Source organism: Myodes glareolus, chromosome 26, assembly GCF_982192425.1.
Source record: "Myodes glareolus chromosome 26, mMyoGla1.1, whole genome shotgun sequence".
Lineage (NCBI taxonomy): Eukaryota > Metazoa > Chordata > Mammalia > Rodentia > Cricetidae > Myodes > Myodes glareolus.
This window is the reverse complement of record NC_142051.1, coordinates 34,041,255-34,058,048: the sequence shown is the minus strand read 5'-3', so window position 1 is coordinate 34,058,048 and position 16,794 is coordinate 34,041,255. Positions and strand designations below refer to the sequence as shown.

Below are 16,794 nucleotides of genomic sequence, written 5' to 3'. Positions count from 1 at the left end.
TTTTTAAAACGGTGGTCAAAAACGGGACAAATGTCCAAAAGGCGACTTCTATCTTGGGCGGTGTTAGCATCTGAATGTGCTTACTCACTATGCTAGATCATTCTTTTTGATCTGCCAAGTATGTACTGAGGTCCTGTGATGAGCATGGCTTATGAATATGAGGACACTAAGAGTCAGATGTATCCCATGGATTTGGGGAAATGGGGGCCAAATGCATGAAAGACAGCACCCTAAGACTTCAATAGAAGCAGCCTGAGTGAGAAGCGGATGCAAGGCTGTTTGCAGAGGGTGTGACGGAAGAGGGATCCCGCCGTGTCCGAGAGACACCAGCACAGGCTTCACTTCATACAGCATACCCCGCTGCAACACGGATGACAGCCGTGGGGTCCCCCACGCTCTGACTGAATCAATTCAGAATGCGTTGTGAGGCGGGGAGCCTCCGCTGGCTGCACAGTGTTCATTATTAGCCTGGTCTCCCTGGCGACACAGCACAGTTTCTGGCCGTGGCACTGCTTCTGAGCATCCGCCACGCCTGTCGCTCTTTGCAGGCTTGTGATAGATTCCACCCCTACTCCAAACAGTTTGAGCCCCTACTCCAAACAGCTGTACATCTTCTTATACTCTCCAATGGTTGCTTAGGAAACCTGGCAAGTTTCTCTTGATCCCAGTCTCTTCATTTAAATGTGTGATCTTCATCCTTCTTCTGTGAGGGAGTACCCAGTGGGCCGTGGAGGGGGTTGATGTCTCAAATGTACAGATGGACTTGTAATGAGATGCTCCTTTGGGGGTGCTTGGGATGGTACCCTGTTTTTATAGACAGTGAGTCTGGGACTCCCAGAAAATTAGCTCTGTTTCGTTTTAAATTAGACTTCTATCCAAATGATATCCCGTCCGATCTTTGATCAAAATATAGATTACAGGCAACTTGTGTCTAAAATAGGATTATTAAATGAAGGATGAAGTGATGTTATATCCGCTTGTAATCTCTTTATTTGGGAGGTGGAGGCAGAATGAACAGGAGTTCAAGACTGCATGAGAGAAGAAATGAGGAGAGAATAAGCGAGAAGGAAGGCTATTGAGTCAGAATCTCTGGGTGTGGAGTCCGAGAGTCTACCTTTCAACGACACTCTACAATGCTTCTTACACATGTTGGCCCTTCCCAGCTGTCTATTTGATGGTTATTAACATAGACGTTTCCCACTTCCAGCTGTGGCACAACAGCAAAGCACTTCGTGTCTCTGCCTTGTGCTCTCTTCATTATAAAGATCATATTTCTTCAAAGAATAGTTATTAAAATGGTAAGATGTTTTTAGTCCACCATGTTGGTTGCCTACCCAGCTGCCATTTCCCAACACAGCAGGACCATCCCGAGGATACCAGTTCTCTTTTCCTGGGGTGGTTCCGTTCCGCAGGACCCAGGAAGGCGAGATGGAAGTCTGTTATGATGGGTCTGAGGTGGTCCTTGCAGCCTCATTCTGCTGGCCAGAGATGATCTTACATACCCACACGGGATTTGATCCTAGAAAGGAAATGTGCAGGGGAACCTGTAAGGTGACCCTTGGGGTCAACATTTACTAACTTGTAGGGAGGGGCACAGGGGAGGTCTGTTTTGCCAGCTGTCAGAAAGTCTGTGCACACCCGGAATCATTGCAGCCCTTATGCAAGCTCAAGGGGAGATGTTGGTCTTCCCCAGAGCATGACAGAGTTGGAGGATGAATTCCCCATCATGTTATTGAGGTGTGTGTTGTGTAGTATGAGCGGCTGGCTTGTTGGGGCTTCTGTCCCGCCCGGTACCCCACAGCCCGCAAGCCCCAAAGGAAATTACACACAGGACTCCATAAGATTATAAACTGATTGGCCCATTAGGTCAGGCTACTTATTAGCTCTTATAACTTATGTTACCCCATTATCCTTATCTACATTAGCCACATGGCTCCGTACCTTTCTCAGCTGGGCAAGTTACATGCTGCCTCTTCGGTGGTCAACGCAGGAATGACTGAGGAAGTTTCCTCCTCCCTAGCCTTCTCCTATTTTCATTGCCCTGCCTCCACTTCCTGTCTGGTTGACCCGCCTATACTTCCTGCCTGGCCAATCAGCGTTTTATTAAAATACATGATTGACAGAATACAGACAATTCTCCCACACCAGTGTTGGTTAATTTTCTATGGCTGTGATAAAACCCCATGGTCAAGGCAACTTATGGAAGAAAGTTGGTGTGGGCTTATGCTATCAGAGAGACTAGAGTTTGTGGTGACAGGGAAGAGCGGCAGCGATTGGCAGGCATCTTGGCAAGAGTGAGATGCTGCGTGGCCGTGTCTTCCAAGGCAGTCGGGAAGCACAGAGGGTGAAGGAGCAGCATACGAATTTAAACTCTGAGCCCTCTTCCAGTGGCATACTTCTTCCCGCCAGGCCCTCTCCCTAAAGTTCCACATCTTTGTCAAACTGGGCCACTGACTGGGAACTGGATGTTTAAACACAGAGCCCATAGGAGGACATTTCTCAATCAAGCAACTACAAAAAGTTCAGTCACTCAGTTCAGAAAAAAAGTTACTCATTGGCCAAGGAATGAATGAAATTTTTGTTCTGATAATGCTGCAGCACGCCTGGGTAGCCTGTATGTGGCAGCTCTGTTGAACTTGTCCGTATTGGGTTTCATGGTCTAAGTTGATGAGGTTTGTTCCTCTCATTGGCCAATAGTTACATGAAATAGGGAACATCTGCCGTTTGAGCCATTTCATGAGTATTAATAGGCATTCTATGTAAATCCCTTATCGTAATGTCAAAGCAAACTATTTACACTATTTTCACATTATTGGTATTTAATAAAAATATTAAATGTCTTTTGTTAAATTCAGGGTGGTAATTACAGTGTCAATATGATTAGGAAAGACATCTACTCAACTATTTGAAATATACAGTTTCTACTTTTTGTTGCATCCTAAGGAAAGTGGGGTAGTTCTGTTCTTCAGTATGGGCCTTCTTTATAGTCCTTGACTTTGCTGTAGAAACTATAGCTATTTTAGACCATCACTTAAATTTGGCCTTCCTTAAAGAGTGGTTTATAATTTGAGAAGAGAGAGAGAGAGAGAGAAAGAGAGAGAGAGAGAGAGAGAGAGAGAGAGAGAGCTAGCTTCCAAACTAGAAGTGAAACCACTGTAACTGAGAATTATTCAAAGACAAAACCTAATTTAATGATTTTCTGTGGGAGGCACTTGTAAGGGCGTTTGGAGGGCAGTTAGAAATTAGTAGAGCCAAGGAGCTTCAGAGGGAATTAGTTGCAGTGAGGGGCCCTGCCCAAGGTTATTCAAGGACAGTATGAACAAAGAGGGATTGGGAGTCACATTCACACTGCTTAGAATTCCAGTGCGTGACTGGCCTTTGCTACGTGATGTTACTCGGGGGCAGCACTAACTATTGTGGCAACAGTATCTCGGGGAGGGACAATAGAGGTGTCATTGACTTGTAGAGTGGTTCGGCAGGAAGAGGTCTCTGAGATCATCCCATCCAACACTCTCTTCTTATAGGGGATGAAACTGACATTGGAGCTGAATGACAGAGCCAAGGACATCTGGCCCGAAAGTCGAAGGATGAACTTGAGAACCACACTGATGGTCGATTTTTTTTTTTTTTAGCATCCTTTACTAGATTTGTTTAAATTTCATTGATTCCACCATCTAGTTTCAACAGACTTCCTACACAGCTCTTGAATGTTCAGCTGTGCTAAGCCAGTGGTAACTTTACGACTGGCTTATCAAGCCATCTTTGGAAGCAGGTTCATAATGTACCTGTCTGTTCTTCAGCTCCACAAGCTTGTGATACTTCTTTTCCAAACTGCATATATGGAAACCGAGAGCCATTTCTCATGGCTAAACCATCATCATAGCACATTAATTATATTCAAAATTGGTCTTAGCACAACACACTGGACTTATTTTTATCTGGTTTTTTAAGTTGAGGGATGTGGGGAGGACAATCTATAAATCTCTTGCCTTGCAAGCATGGGGAGCTGAGTTTGACCCAGAATCCACATAAAAGATCCAAGTGTGGTGATGTACCTTTATGATTCTAGTGCTGGGGAAGAGGAAACAGGAGGAGCCCTCATGCCCTCCTGGCCATCCATTCTAGCCAAATAAGCTCTCAATAAATGGCAGACTGCCTTCAAGGGAGGGGGGGGGTGGCATTCTTGGGGATGAAACTGAGGGCTTTCTTCCAGCAGCAACATGAAGGAAGATTGGTACGGAAGAATTATCTGTATTCTGTCAATCATGTATTTTAATAAAATGCTGATTGTCCAGGTAAGAAGTATAGGCAGGTCAACCAGACAGGAAGTAGAGGCGGGGCAATGAGAACAGGAGAAGGCTAGGAAGGAGAAAGCTCATTCCTCCATTCCTGCCCAGACCACAGAGAAGCAAGATGTAACCTGCCCCGCTGGAAAAAGTACTGAGTCACATGGCTAACATAGATAAGAATTATGGGTTACCGTAAGATGTAAGAATTAGTTAATAAGAAGACTGAGCTAATGGGCCAATCAGTTTATAACCTAACGTAGACTCTGTGTGATTTTATTTGGGACTTGCCGGCTGTGGGGTACCGGGCGGGACAGAAACCCCAACAATCCGGCCCTCATGTTACAGAAGATGTTTCTAAAGCTACACGGAAGTGCACCTATACGCACACAGAGCTGAGAAAATCAGGGTTACAATAGTCTTCTTCCAGATGAGGAAATCAGGGCTCAAGGCCATATCTTATACAGCTGTACAGCCGGGATCAGAAGCGAGTCCATTGGAATGAAGCTCTTGATGGATTTCCAAGCAAGACAGAATGAAAATTCTGGTGAGTTCAGAAAACACAGAGAAATGATTTGGCCCTAAACACTTGACCACAGAGAATCTTGAAGACAGAGTGACCTGAGAATATTGGCAATAGAGTGACCTGGGTCATTAGGTCCTGAGGATACTGAATTCTAGGAAAAACAATCTCTGGGCTCTAAGAGGGTGGCCTATTTCCCAATATTTTCTGGATCAGAACCTTCTAAGAACCTACCAAAATATGTTTGGTTTGGAAGGAACATGGCCCCATCTGCCAGCCAATTAGGAGTCAAGGTCTTCAGATGGACATATTATTCGCAAAGGGAACTGTACTTGAATTCTGGGTCATGGAAGAGAAATTGCCTCATTCAACTTTGACAGATGGCATAGGGCAAGTAGTGGAGTGTGGGTTTGGACTTTGTCAAGTCTGAGGATGCTGGTGTGACCTTGGTCCATTGTGTTTCGCCTCTAAATTCTCTTCTGTGAAGTGGGATGGTAAGGACACCCACTTCCTAGCTTTGTTGTGAGAGGCTGGTGAAGGATGATTCCACAACGCCGGGCACAGAGCTGGGAAGTCAGAGCATCAGTTCCTCCGCAATTCTCATCCGTGTGCTACACGCGTGATCGGCAGAGCCCTGGAAGGAAAGGGATTGCTCGCTCACTTCCTTTATAGATCTGCCTTCTGACCTTCCTCAGGAGGTCACACACTGCTAGTCTTTGGTGTCCCTATAGAATGTCAACCCAAGCGTGTGCCTCCACATGTACCATTATGCCACCTGGCAATGGGAAGGCTCATATATGGAATGTCTGGTTCTTATCCTCAGTTGCACGTGGGTCCCTTTGGATGTTTTGGTAAGATGGGTTGCCTCTGAACCAGATTTGATACCCAATGACCATCTTTCCCAGAACGACTGAAGGTTAGTTGTATCATTTATGCCTGTGGGATTTTATTTATGGAAGCGACTGAGTGGCGACATGGAGAAGCTAATGTTTTTGGAAGAAGAATTTATTACACTTTCTGAGAAGAGTAGGAACGCCCATCATGCTGGGTTACACGGGAATCACCGGATTTGGTCAGGAGCCTGAAAAGAATGAGGACAAATCATAAAGTAAACCCTGTTTTTCCACAGAGGGGCAAGCAGGGCAGAGTGAGTGGTTGAACAGTTCAGCATTGACTGGCTAGAAATTTCTGGAGCGCTTTGGGATGCAGAGGCAGAGCCTGCCTGTGGCACACTTAGCCCTGGGGTGATGTAGGGCCTAGACAATAATAGTTCGGGATCTGAGAGTTATCTGAAAAGCATGTAGTGATGGAAGCTTGAAACTGGATAGTTTCTACGAATAATATTCATACAGAAATTCACTAGTTTGGAGAAGAGTTTCTTCTTTCATGTTCAAAAGACCCCCAGCATACTAGAACATTCCAGAACACAACAACAACAAAACAAAAGACATGGTTAATACTTCCGCTTGCCTGTTTCCACCCTCTTTCTTTGGTGCCTCCAGCTCTGCAGGTTTTCTGTAAACAGATGATGTCATAGGTGTCAAGGTGAAATGCACTTTGAGGGTAGAGAGAGAACTTGCATGTTATCCTGAAAGGGGATTTGCTGCTATTCTTCGGCTTCTGTGTCACCTCATATATCACAATCTGTTTACAGCCTGCAGAGGAGGTAAAGAAAAAAAAAACCAGCAACTCACCAAAACAAAGCTGACACCCTGACCAAGATGTCATCCAAAACCATGGTGACTCCTGGTGCCCTTTAGTGCCACAACTACGTGATCAGAACATTCCCATTGGCTCTGGCGCTGTCAGTGGCTTAAGATGCTGACATTCTAGACAGAGGTCTGTATTTTAACTTATTTAGATAGGCTTCACTGTATCTAAAGCAAATAGCACCCAGCTCCTGCTCACACAAGGGCGTTCATGTGAGCTCCTCGCTCCATCTGATTTTCTTTTTCGGGCAGCTATTTCTGTAGCCGGTGTGAAAGATTCAAAGGGTTGGATTGACTTGCACAGTGTGGTGTTCTACAGCTACTTTAGTGACCTTTGTCCTATGGCTGCACATACTCTTGAAGCAAGAACAGATTGTAGAGTTATTGTCCGTGCTTATCCACACGGCAGCCAGATAAGCTGGAAACGCGGGCTTAGAACTTTATGGCGGTGTGTGCAGTCATGGGCAACTCTGATAAAGGTCACTGGGCTTTAGTTACAATCAAGGAAACCTTAAGACCACAGCGTTGAAGGACTGCATTTACTGTCAACGCCACACAAGAGCACTGTGCTCTTTGTCAGGAAGTCCATCACACGCACGACTTTGATCTCAGACATCTGTTCTCTCACAGGACTTACTGGGTTCTACCGTACTGTATGCTCCTTCAAGATCTCATTTCAGGGGGCTGGAGAGATGGCTCAGAGGTTAAGAGCATTGCCTGCTCTTCCAAAGGTCCTGAGTTCAATTCCCAGCAACCACATGGTGGCTCACAACCATCTGTAATGGGTCTGGTACCCTCTTCTGGCCTACAGTCATACACACAGACAGAATATTGTATACATAATAAATAAATAAATATTTAAAAAAAAGATCTCATTTCAGGGTGTGTGTGTGGTGTGTGTGTGTGTGTGTGTGTGTGTGTGTGTGTGTGTGCCAGAATACAATCTTTGGTATTGCTCCTTAGGCGCTGTCCATTGTTTTTTAGAGACTTCATTTTCTAGCTTCTGCCTCTCTGCCTCATGCTTCCCCAGCATCTGCCTGCGGCCATGGTTCTTCTCCAGTACCTGTCTGCCTTTGACCATGCTTCCCACCGTGATGGTTGGAGACTCACCCTCTAGAACTGTGAGCGAGCCCCAAATCAAATATTTTCTTTCTAAGTTGCCTTGGCCATAGTGTTTTGTTTGTGGCAGCAGAAAAGGTAACTATGATACTCACCAAGATAGCTTGCTCAAATGCAACGCTTACTAACACTACAACCACCATGTCAATATACCCCCCAGCAAATAATTGTATATCCTACCATATTTAGGAAGTAGGGCCTTCATTATTACACATACATGTACAAATCACTCAGATCTATGCATCACAGATTTTATCTTGAGTTGGTCATGGTTCATTGTTTTCATTCTTATTTGATGTAGGTGATATTTTCAGATGTTTGCTTTGGCAGCCCCTGAATGGATTTTTAAGTTGGAAAAGTGGAATTGGGTGAAGTGTGCAGACTATGGGATCTCGTGTCCTGCCTAGGATATCTTCAATCAAAGCGTTCGGAACCACTGCTCTGGGTCAGCTTCCCGTGTTGGGATTGACATGATCCACTGTGAGGCATAACGCCAACAATTTCTTGCTACTAATAATTGAAATATCATTTGTGAGTGACTTCTATTTCTATATTAGCTAAGGAAGACTCACAGTTATTTCTAGAATGGTGCCCTTCTTCCTTTCCCCGCACACTATCTGCCAATGCATTACCGCCTCCAGCTCATCAGCCTAGCTCACTGCTTCCTCTGCGCCCTTCTCTTGGATCAGATATCCAGGGCAAGGACCCTGTCCAAGGCACACAGTGGGCGTGTGCAGAGTTGGGACACAAACCTGAGTCGTTCATCTTCAGGTTCAATGCTCTATCACATGTCTCCATTTTTATAAAACGGGCAGAAATTGGTGATTAATGAAATTGGTTTACTCGCTTTGAAATATTGAGTTGAACAGTCACCTACACCTAAATGGTTTTTTAGCCCCTTAAACGTAATTATTTCTATAGCTTTTTCTGTCTAACCCATTGGTCCCTTGCATCTTATGAGTAAGGGGACTCACTATACAGTTCCTGAGAAAGGCCATTAACTTGAGCAATTTCTCCTTCTGCAAGCAGAAGCATGTTAACTCTAGAAGGAATAAATCAACATGATGTTAAATGTCAATATTGACAATCCTGTCTACTAAAGCAACGTCTGCCCCACAAGGCAAGCCCTTCAAATTGCTCGGGATATTTTCTTAGCCATTGGGCTTAATGATGCCGTGAAGGGCTTATTGTTTTGTTTGAGATAGTATCTCACTGTTTCAGAGGTGTGTTGCCTAGGCTGACTTTGAACTCCTGATCCGCCTGAATCTCTCAAGTGCTCATACCCAACCTTTGCTCAATGTTAATACAAAAGAACAGACTGGGTCTTTTCTGGTAACCCCAAGGGACCGTGACTCTGTCTTTTGCCTGGCACTTGCTCACAGGTGGAAAAAGCTGCCATGTTTTCATAAGGGAACTGCGACCTGAGCCTGAGCCAATCACCTTGTCCCAGAAGAGTCTCAGCGTCTCAAAGAGCGTCAGAGCTAGAGTTGCCTACACCGGGAGCCAGGACGCTTCTCTCTGGACTTTTTATGTTATGATTTTTTGAAAATGCTACAAGATCCCCGGCGGGAGTAGGCAGCAGAAATGCTGTAGGTCCCCGAATGGTGATAGCGGGCCATGTGGCGACAGGCAGCGGACCCTGGGAGTAGCTACCCGGCAGAGACAGCTGCAGGTCCCCGAGTGGTGGCTGGTCCCAGGGAGGGAGACACAAGCGGGCGGGCAGGAGACAGAAACATGGATAGACACGACATGTAGAAATGAGGTTAAATATTTATTCAGGGAGCTGTGGAGGGGAAGGCAAAAGGGGAGAAGGGAGTGAGGGGGGAGAGGGAGAGGGAGAGGGAGAGAGAGAGAGAGAGAGAGGAAGAGAGAGACAGAGAAGGGAGGGAAGCAGAGAAGCGGGGAGAGAGACAGAAGCGAAGCTGCCTCTCCGCCTCTCCAAGAGGAAGGCAAAGAGAAAGAGCTCAGGCTGGAAGCTGAAGATCAGTCTGCCTCAGCGGATGGGGTAGGGAGTGGGCGTGGCTTGTACGAACAATCATAACATTTTAGTTTAAAAAAAAACCCACAGAATTCTAATCAGGATTCAGTTTCCCCTCTAAATTAAAAAAAAATAATAATCTTTTGGGGGACTGGAGAGATGTCTCCGTGGTTAAGAGCGCTTGCCACCCTTCCAAAAGACCCATGCTTGGTTCCCAGCACCCATGTCAGGCAGTTCATAAAGCAGATAACTCCAGCTCCGGGAATCTGACACCCTTTCTGGCTTCTCAGGCTCCTTTTCCCACATGACATATATTTACACAACATATATACATATAATAAATATAAAAATTGTTTTTAAAAAGTTTAGGGTCATCATTTATGTACTAAGAGTGTTCTTCTTCTAGTTCCTTGCTGTGCCTCCCAGTAGGGAACAATAACAAAGAAAAGTGAGAAGGGCTTTTTAATCCCCAAAAGATCTTTAATCCCCAAGAGAAAAAAAACCCTGTAATGTAGGAAGATGAAAGACTGTATAAATAGTCCCTAAAATTCCAGGGCAAAGTTGGACACTCTGATTTTAAAATTGACAAAGGACTCAAACCCACATATCTGCAAAAATAAAAGTCATTCAAACCATGCTTGGCAGCACTAAACCTTAAGGAGATAAAGCTCAAAACCAGCAAAATATCAGTTCACACACAGTACACTGGCTCTCAACCAAAGCAAACAACAACAACAACAAAAAACAAAAGCAAGTGAAGGTGAGGATGTGGAGTTGTTAGGACCCACGCACAGTGTTGATGGGGGTATAAAACGTAGCCACACTGTAATGGGTTCCCAAAAGAGAGAAAGCGAATTACCACATAGCCCAGCATTTTCACTTCTGGGTATCTCTCCTAAAGAGTTGAAAACGGAGACTTAAACAACTTAAACGCTGTGTTTAGACCAGCGTTATTCATAACAGCCCGGGGTTGACCCTTGAGTAGTGTGGGTGTGTGCACACAATAGAATGCATTCAACCTTTGCAAGGAAAGGAAACTGACGCAGGTTGAAACACGAATGATCCTTGAGAACACTAAGCTAAGCGAAACAAGCCAGCCACAAAGGCAAGCTCTGTGTAATTCCACTGCCAGGAGGTACCTGGAGTAGCCGACTCCATATAGAAGAAAGGTGAGACGGTGCTACGGGGGTTTGTAGAAGGGAGAAATGGAGAGCTATTATTTAATGGATCTAATTTCCAGGTGGGACGGTGGAGGGTTTAGGGAGCTAGATACTAGTGCTGCTTGCACAGGACTGTGTCTGCGCAAGTGCCACCACATTGTCAACTTCAGGATGGTTTAGATGGCTTGGCATAGTGGTGCACCTTTGCAACCTCAGTGTTTGGGAGGTAGAGACACCAGAACTAGGAGTTTGAGGTCATCCTCTGCTACATAGTGAGTCTGAGGCTAGCCTGAGCTACTGACAGGTTCTCCTGTTTCAAAACAACAGAGTTAAATTAAAAAATTTTTAGGTTTTATTTTTACAAAAATAAAAATAAATATTTTTAACGAAATAAAAATATGTTATAAAATAAAAAATAATGAATTATTTATCTTCCAGATGAACGATACTTCTTTGTACAAACAGCAGAAGCCCCCCAGTCTTAATCAGATGGCGTTAGACTAGAAAATGGGAGAGGGAAGGGGGCAGTCACAATGATTTGGGCTCATCAATAAAGCTAGGATTCTTCAATTCAACAGAATAAAAATATTTGCAAGGGTGGGATGTGACAGCAAGAGCTGTCACCTCTCAGTGAAGGCTGAGAAGAAGGGATGATGGACATTGTGCACCTATGAGCCCTGCTGATGGTGTCTTCATTAGTGGTCTCAGAAAGCCAAAAGCCTGCCTTCAGCTTTAACACAGCACTAGTTCTGTTTGTATTGCTCAGCTTAATTGTCAACATTTCCTTCTGATGTTCCTAAGATAACCCAGGAGGCATACTGGGCAGTGGCTCTATGCACCTATTCATATCATTCTGTTCATTCTTTCCAGCCAGATCATCTTCACTCCTATGTGTACTGTTCTCTGTTCCAGGTAAAGGGGACTCTGGGCAGCGTCCCCCTGGGCCCCATCAGCTTCCCTCCCGGTTCTTGTTGGGTGGAGCCATTAGACAGTAGCAACAGTAAATCAACAAATGGGAGGGGAATAGTTTGGGGATTCTTGCTGTTTCTGCCTCCTCTTTCATCATTCCAGTCAGGGGTGGCTTGGCTACCCTGACTCACTGCACCCTGGAAATGCTGTTTCTCCGGGCTTACTCAAGCCCGTGGGAGGTAACAGTTCTTAACTGTTGGGAGTCCCTGGGTCTTCTTGAGCTCTTGTTGACTTCCTTGATCAGCTAAATGCGTGCACGGTATTTTGGTCTATTGTTTGAGCGTGTCACGTATTTATTCCAAGCTGATTTCTCCAGTGACTCACTTGTCACCAAGGTAAGGACTGTCCTGATAGTCTCACTTCTTTAAGGAGTGATGGCCTGCTCACAGAGAAGAGACCAAAATGGTCCAGCTGTTACTGACGTTTCAATATCCACATCTCCCAAAAGCCGAGTGACGTTCATTCAGTGTCGTCTCTTGGCCCAACGTGAGCCCTCAGTCATGTTTACTACCCCTTTGCAGCCAGAGAACATCGCTGTTAGCCTTACTTATTCATTTTTTTTTAAATTCCAGCCTATTTATTTGCTCCTGTTTCATTTTGCTACTGAAGGCCTAATGCACATTGGGCCGCTTAGTGACTGGGTCTCATTTAACCGTACCTCAGAACAGTCAGGAGGTAAGGATTACAAAATTATTGTTTCTGTCTTTCAGACGGGGTACCAGTGTCTTGGGAGGACGAATGTCCCCCTCCCCCAACTCTGCCCCCAGGATCACACAGAGAGTGGATGATTTGGACACAGACTCCAGCCTTCGGGATTCACATTCTTCCCAAGAAACCCACAGCCTGAGAGCCTAGGCAGACATGCCCACTCTGTTCTTGAAGCTGGAGAAGGATAATAATCTTACCAGGCAACCTAATCTCACCCAGAGGAAATGGTCTCCAGCTGAGAGCCTAGGGAAGGAAGGGCAGAGGTGCTGCCCCCGCCCCTTACCTGCAGACTTGGGAACAAGTTGAAGCAGGGTCTCATCTTGGATTGGTCTCTGAAGTGTGCACCATACTGCTCTCATGAAATCCACCCTAAACAAGTGTTCCCTTGGCTACTGAAATACCAGTTTCATCCTCTCCTCTTCGATGGTTGTTTCTGGTTGAACTCTTCCTTTGTCTTTGTGTAGAAATCAATTTTCACAGTGCCTTGTAGAGTTCATGGGATCACATTTTCCCAGTCCCCTGTTAAGTGGCACCCATTCATTTCAATAGGAGGGACATGTAATTACTTGAAGGGAGAATTTGGCTGATGGGCTTATTGACCGTGCCAGGCCCTCCAAATGCACGTTTACATTCTGCAACCACTCTTTAAGAAGATTGCATGCCGCATGAATTAGAGGTTATGTGCTGAAGCCACCTCTGTCTTTATACGTGCATCCCTTATCTTTTTCTCCAGGCATTTTCCTCTCAGATTCACACCAGGTTATCCTTTCTTTTTTTTTTTTCTTTTCTTTGTTTCCCTTTGACATCCATTTCTCCAGATTTCAAAAGAATATCTACAGAGAGACTCTTCGTTTTTCTAAAGATTAAGGGCCTTTCTCCTAAATTCGATTGCAAGGGAGAGAGCTGCTGAATGTTGGTCCCTAGAGATCTTGGGAATTGGAAGCCCTGTGATTCCTGGACGGTTCTGCTGGGATTTGTCATCTCCTGACCTCTGGACCCATTCTGGCCTGTGCATCTGTCCTTTATTTTCCTAGCAGTGTTTCAGGAAGGAAAAGAAATGTTGTCCCCTGCTGAGGCCGCAGTTGGGGACCTGTGAGTCACTGGTGTCCTTCAGCGTGTTACACATGTGTGTTGTGCATGTCCAGAGGCTGGTAGCTACAGGTAACCGGCTGAGCGGTATCCAAACAAGAACCTTTCAAAGAACTTTCCAGAAATGCGTTTATCTATTTCCTCCTTCAATTCCTCCCCACCCCTACTTTTCCTTCCTTCTGTCTGCTGCTCTCAGATTGCGTTTTGAAAAAAAAAAGACAGAGAGGTTTAGAAACTAAAATTCTAATACAGTCTGCTCTTGATTTTGGTGTTAGAGATAAGCCATTGAGTGTCTCTTGGACCCAGTTACTCCTTTTCTTGGCTAGGTAATTGTTGAAAACCTACTGAAAGCATGACAGTGCTTGGGACTGAGAGGCGAGAACAACACATTGGGCCTCTCATGAGCGGACATTACCGCTGGAAAATGAGTGGGTGACCGCAATGAGAGGGAACCCAGCGTCGTGGTTTGAAGGCGGGGGCATTTGTCTAGGTGTCTCTGCATTTTCTGTTAAGAAATCGGCGTAGGATTATACCTGTTTTACCTCCCAGACACTAAAGCATCCTTTAAAATGCAGCCCAGGCAAAAAGGACTTTCTAAAGAACAAAGGTGGGGACCCACACTTCCTGATTTTCAGGCTATTGTAAAAGCTGTAATCGCTTGACAATGTGGTAGTCATCAGGACAGGCGTGTAGATCAGCATGACAGCTGAGAGCTCAGAAAGAGCTTTCCTTTTTACATGGCCAATTGAGTTTCGATAAACTATGGTGACCCACAGTAGAATCTTTACTATGTAACTAGATCTCTTTATCAAGAAAGGTGCCTCGGCCTTTTCCTCACAACGTATTAAAAATTCAATTCAAAACATCATAGAACTAACTATGAAAGCTAATATAAAGATTCTAGACTAGCATGTGTAAGAAGAAGCCTTATGTTGTTGGGTTGCCTTAAATTTCTTACTTCGAGCCCAGAGACACAAGACTTAAAAAGTACTTATTTTAAAACCTTATAAGGCCAAATGTGATGATACATACATATAATTTTAGCATTTACGAGGCAGGCGTAGGAAGAGCACTAGAAGTCGGGGGCTAGCCTGTTCTACATAATAAGTCCCAGTCCATCCTGCCCTGCAGAGTGTGATCCCGTCTCAAAACACAATCAAACTAAACAAAACGACCAAGGAAAAAAAATAGACTTTATAAAGTTTTTAAAAAATTAGCCTGCCAAATACGTAACTGAGAAAATTAAAAAGCCATTAACTGAGAGAAAATATTAGTATGATATATAATTGACAGAGGACTCATATTTAGAAAACAAAAACATGTCTCTCAACTTAATAAAAAGGAAATAATCCAATAGTATAATAAAATGAGGAAAATACGTTCTTCCTCTTTTTATTTTTTAATTTTATATGCATTGGTGTTTTGCCTGCATGTATATATGTCTGTGTAAGGGTGTCAGCTCTTGGAGTTACAGACAGTTGTTAGCTGCTAAGTGGGTGCTGGGAATTGAACCCGGGTCCTCTGGAAGAGCAGTCAGTACGCTTAAACACTGAGTCATCTCTCCAGTCCCCAGATAATCATTCCATAAATGCTCCCCAGAGGAAAATACATGGTCAAAAGGCACATGAATAGATAGATGCTTAGCATGATGGGGAATTCAGCTTAATACACAGATGCTGTAGTGCCCACACCAGGACAACTAAGACTAAAATCTAGCACAACGAGCAAGGGCTAATGAGACTATGGTGCAAACTGGAAGGTCTCGTTTACTGCTAGTGGGAATGCAGAAGTAATCCAGCCATTTTGAAGATAAAGTTCCTAGAAGGTTAACCATACACTTATCGTGTGACCAAGTGATTGTATTACTAGGTATTACCCAAGATAAACAAAAATATACATCAACCAAAGACATATACATATTTACAGGGTCACTATATTGTAAAGTACTGAACAACGAACAATTCAATTGCCCGGTAACGGATGTATAGCTATAAAGAACCTAGTGAGGGGTTTTGTAATGCTTAAGGCTAAGCAGAGCTGAGTCCTGACCCATCTCCCAGAAGAATCTTGGATGCAAAATACCTCATATTGCACTGTATTCCTCCATTAACATTAAATCTCATATTAAGATTACACACACACACACACATACACACACATGACAAAAAAGCCATCAGGGAAACAATCAGGTTGGTAGTTTCAGGAGTTGTGGTTAAGAATGTTAATTAGCTGAAAAAGAGCCCCCCAAACTTGGCAGTGCAAGGAAGGGTGATGGAAATTTTCCACAACACATTTGGGATTTTCACACTTTAAACTGGTGCATTTCATTGTGTATAAGTTATACCTTAATAAAACTATCAAAAATGTAATTTGGCTCTGAGGGGTGGCGTGCTTGACTATGCTAAGCCAGGCCTGAGAGGGCCTGGTTTCAGCATCCAGCGCTGACAGGTTAGTGTAACCCAGAACATATGTGTGGTGTTTATGGAGAGCATCACCGCCATGCCACGCCTCAGTAGCTGGGAAGGAGTTTGCAGACAACGGGAGACGTTTCGAAGTTTTTCCAGGAGAAACTCTCACGAAGTCCAGAAATCTGGCCACAGCTTAGGACGCCACAGTCGGCGGAGCGTCGGAAGTGCTGGGTGTCAGGAACAGCTTTCTTATCACCTACATTGAACAGTCTGCCAGAAGCCTCAGAGGTGGTGAGCTGTGCCTTCCTGCTTTATCTGGAGAGATAAACCCCGAGGGGATTCTCCTCAGCTGCTCCCTGGAGCCATCTGGGTGCAAGGGGAAGAGCTGTGTGATGGCCCAGCTCTTGGCTGGGTTGGACCTACTCTTAGATCCTGTGTTCTCTTAACTTTGATATCTGTTACTGCAGAGTCAGATACGGTGCTTCTTCCTAGAGTTTTGAGTTGACTTTGAGGGCGCTGTATCTTTTTATGCTGCCGTTAACAGACTATGATCTTCCTGGGAAGCTGGGGTTCTCAAGCTGTGGGTCATGACCCCCCCCCACACACACACAGGGGTCACCTGCCTAAGACTATCCACATATCAGCTATCCACATTATGATTCACAGTAGTAGCAACATTACAGTTCTGAAGAAGCAATGAGAATAATTTTGTGGTGGGAGAGGGTCACCACGACATGAGAAATTGTGTTAAAGGGTTGCAGCATTAGGAAGGTTGGAAACCACTGGTCTACGGGAGCCCGAGCGGCAGAAAACCATGGTCCACTTCTGTTGGGAAACTGAATCAA

The 16,794-nt window shown here is 44.7% G+C and overlaps 1 long non-coding RNA gene across 1 annotated transcript in view; it reads left to right on the top strand.

The window, feature by feature from the left end:
• LOC146889766 (uncharacterized) overlaps positions 1 to 15,910 on the top strand; it is a 30,663-nt gene extending 14,753 nt beyond the window's left edge. Inside the window, exon 2 of the long non-coding RNA XR_014999677.2 lies at positions 12,455 to 15,910. This is a non-coding gene — a long non-coding RNA (uncharacterized LOC146889766). The remainder of the gene's footprint in view (positions 1 to 12,454) is intronic.
• Positions 15,911 to 16,794: the final 884 nt, after the last annotated feature.